General features: G+C 46.8%; 1 long non-coding RNA gene across 1 annotated transcript; it reads left to right on the top strand.

The window, feature by feature from the left end:
• Nucleotides 1-3,008: 3,008 nt before the first annotated feature.
• LOC121278758 lies at nucleotides 3,009-4,044 on the top strand. Its single transcript, XR_005943275.1, has 3 exons — nucleotides 3,009-3,101; nucleotides 3,311-3,379; nucleotides 3,977-4,044. It is a non-coding gene; the product is annotated as an uncharacterized LOC121278758 (long non-coding RNA).
• Nucleotides 4,045-4,105: the final 61 nt, after the last annotated feature.

Here is a 4,105-nt window from a genome sequence, read left to right as displayed (position 1 = left end):
ATAGTGGCTATTTAAGTACCCACATATAACCATTAGGCATCCCCTATGGAACGGATAGGTATTCTTTACCAGTACTCCGGCCAGTGGACGTGACCCCCATCAGGTCGATTAAGTTTCATGTTTGCATTTGTAATAAGTTACCTGGCAGATTATAGCCAAATGGCATTTGATCAAAAGCACAAAGCCTTTATTAGTGGTGTGCATTTTAATATGATCAAACCATTGGTCCATATTGCTGATATGATCAGAGGGCTCACCTGAGGTGTTAAGATGTTCTGTCGAAGGGTCATGAAGACTCGAAACGTCAACTCTTTTCTTCTCCGCCAATGCTGCCAGACCTGCTGAGTTTTTCCAGGTAATTCTGTTTTAGTTAAGATGTTCATCTCCTTAAATATTCAGCCTGAAAGTTGCCTTGCAATAGAGGGGAAAAAATGGCTGAAGACAGACAAATCAACTACACAGTTTAATAAAACAGCTTTGGAAGTCTTGCAGCAAGGGATCTTGCAGAGACGGGTGGTTGTAGTGAAGGCTAGGATCATCCTGTAAGCAAAAGCTGTATCAGAACAGCATGAATGGAGGTGGCAGTCAGATTTTAATGTTGTCTCAAGTTGACCTGAAACTTGGGAGCAAGCAAGGGAAAAATGGCTATTTATGGAAGATTGCCAATATAAGCTTGTTGATAAATAGCTTGATTGCACTATTATGTGTAACAATTTGTCTTAACTGCAATTTCAAGTCCCAATTTTATGTAGCGTCACAGAAAGACAATTTACTGAATACTGGCAACAGTTTAAATACATCCTACACACACGGGAATACTCACGTCAAGCCAGAGCACTGTGTATTTCCCTTGTGAACCATTAAACACAGCAAGCATCATTCACTAGGTATACTGCCAGTACAAGGTATCTAAATGTTACATGGTCACACATTTACATAAGATGACAGTTTGCTCTGTGCATATGACCTGTGACTAGTATTAAAGAAAGAAACAGATATGCTGGCCACAGTGATATCAAATCTAGCTCCTTTATACATAATTTGTGTGACAGCACCTGTTTGAAACAAAGGTTCCAAATATTCATGAGAAGGCTGGGAGAATACAGAGGATGCCAAAAATAGGCTAAGAATCCAGTAAGGATGGGAACATGGGACTCCTATAGAACCTAACAGAATCTCTTAGCACTTTTTGTTCTGTTTCCCTCCCAGTAGTCGGCCAATGACCAGGAGGAAGACCAGGGCAAACAGCTGGGGCGGGGGTGGTGCTCCCCAGCAAATGGCAGGGGAAGGGTCAGAATCAAGGCTTAGCAGGGGGAAAGAGAGGCCATTGGGGCAGAAAGAAGAGGAAGGCCATCGAGGTGGAGTCATACCCAGCACAAAGGAAGGTGGTTGTGCTTGTTGGAGGTCAATCATCTTAGTTCCAGGGCATCACCGTAGGAGTTCCTCAGGGTAGTGTCCTAGGCCCAACTGTCTTCAGCTGCTTCATCAATGACCTTTCTTCCATCATAAGGTCAGAAGTGGGGGGGTTTGCTGATGATTGCACAATGTTCAGCACCATTTGTGACTCCTCAGATACTGAAGCAGTCCAAGTCCAAATGCAGCAAGACGTGGACAATATCCAGCCTTGGGCTGACAAGTGGCTAGTAACATTCATGCCACACAAGCACCAGGCATTGACTATCTCCAACAAGAGATAATCTAACCATCCTCCCTTGACATTCAATGGCATTACCATGACTGAATCCTCCACTATCAACATCCCAGGGGTTACCATTGATCAGAAACTGAACTGGATGAACCATATAAATACTGTGGCTACAAGAGCAGGTCAAAGGCTCGGAATCCTGCGGTGGGTACCTCACCTCCTGACTCCCCAAAGCCTGTCCACCATCTACAAGGCACAAGTCAGGAGTGTAATAAAATACTCTCCACTTGCCTGGATGACTGCAGCCAGCTCCAGCAACACTCAAGAAGCTTGACACCATCCAGGACAAAGCAGTCCACTTGATTGGCACACCTCCACAAACATTCATTTCCTCCAGCACTGACGAGCAGTGACAGCAGTGCGTACTATCTAAAAGATGCACTGCATAAACACACTAAGGCTCCTTAGACAGCACTTGCCAAACCCATGACCGCTAACATCTTGAAGGCCAAAGGCAGCAGATGCAGGGCAACACCACCACCTGCAAGTTCCCCTCCAAGCCGCACACCATCCTGATTTGGAAATATATCGCTGTTCCTTCACTGTCGCTGGGTCAAAATTCTGGAACTCTCTCACTAACAGCACTGTGGGAGCACCTACACCACATGGACTGCAGTGGTTCAAGAAGGCAGCTCACCACCACCTTCTCTAGGGTAATCAGGAATGGACAATAAATGCTAGCCTCGCACACATCCTATAAATGAATTTAAAAAAGGCAATTGAAGCTAGAGGATGACAGAGAGGGGGCCATTGAAGCTGAAGGGAAAGAGAGAAGCCATTGGAACTGCTTAGAGAGGTGCATTCGGTGCAGGAGAGGTCATTGAGGCTGGAGGGTGAGAGGTGACCATGAAGGCTGGAGGAAGAGGGAGACTAGCAAGGTTGAATGGGATCAGTAACTGCAGCTGCAGGAGGAGGCCATAATCGGCAAGGAAAGATCGAAGGCTTCTTTAAAGGGCTGGAGAAGCCTCCTTCTCTTCCTGGGCCACAAGGAGTGTTGGAAATGTTATTTACCTTAAGCAGCTGTCAGCTCTCATCTTCCTTTTTCTGCTGGGTTTCCTGACCCCTGGGAATCCCCTACAGCAGCAGCAGTTAATGTTCAATTGGGGTTCCCATTGCACTTTCGAAGCTTGATTTAAATTTAAATTTAGTGAAGTTCCCTGCTTCTCCACAGTGAGCCACTCAGATGTCGATCTGTCCATTGCCACAAAATGATGGTGGCCTTGTGTACAACATACGGGAAGAGATTCCCCAAATTTAGGCCTTTAACCCTTTGCCCCAGTCCTCGTCCCCCAGTGGAGCTGACCAGCAATACAACTGGTATATGAGCTCTCTGACCAGTTCGGACATGGGAATTTGCTAAATATTGGGCAGGAATGGGAAATAGCAAGCATCTGAGGTAATAAAGGGCTACAAGTTTAACTGCAAAGCATTTGGGTTGGGTGTCAGAGTTTAAAATGTAAGAAATCTGAAAGAGGAAAACAACCCACCTGAAAACAGCCCACTTCACGTTGTAACAAAGGCGGGAACAGGGGCGGGGTTGTCATTGAAATATTATAATAGAGCTGTGTGCCTTCGTATTAATTATTATTCTGTATTTCCCCGTAGGTGACCTGGTTTCCTGGGCTCTGGAAAACGTGGCAGCTTCCAGAAGGTGAGAGGGGCTGAATCTCTGAGGTGAGCGTATTTAGAGCACTGCCTGTGGGCCCCAGGAGGAGCAGGAACCCTTCCCCCAACACCAGGAGGCTGCCAGTCACCCACCCACCCCCTCCCCACTATCTGCTGACCACCATTGGGAGCCCCTGGCCCGTGATCAGGATCTCCCGGACTGTCCTGGGAACTCCGCCTGCAGTCGGGACCCGCGCAGTGAGAGCCACCCAACCCGTCCAGACACCCCCAAATGCACACCTAAATAACCGTCCCACCACCTCTCTCGTTTCCCCGTACACCTGCCATCAGAGGTCTCGGCCCTGTGAAGCAGACCCCTCTCACCCGAAAGGCTTCCAGCCTGTTAGGCAGGCTGCCCCTGCCCAGGGACCCCACTTAAACGAGCCCTGCGGTTTAATTCTACAGGGCTTTCAGGAAACTAGGTTTTCCGGTGTTCCCGATCTCACAGCAGTCACAGAACTCACCTCCAGCTTAAAATCTAGGACTAATCTTAAATTGACATCAATTACCAAGGAATTTCGAAGCTTGTTATTCCTGTGAAAACTGTTCATTGTAGCACCCCTTTTATATTTTGCCCTCTTTTTAAAGCTTGTGTTTCCATTGCAGGCAAATTTCTGGTGATTAATTGTAATCTAAGGGATCTCCTTAAAGGATTCCAAGATGCCAGATTTCCCAGCTCTACTCACCCGTTCCAGTTCATTTCCTAGCGAATTTGAAAAGTAATTGTTGTAACAA

The sequence above is a fragment of the Carcharodon carcharias genome, chromosome 6 (assembly GCF_017639515.1).
Source record: "Carcharodon carcharias isolate sCarCar2 chromosome 6, sCarCar2.pri, whole genome shotgun sequence".
NCBI classification, from domain to species: Eukaryota; Metazoa; Chordata; class Chondrichthyes; order Lamniformes; family Lamnidae; genus Carcharodon; species Carcharodon carcharias.
The sequence above is the reverse complement of the archived record's forward strand: the minus strand, read 5'-3'. Positions and strand labels throughout refer to the sequence as shown.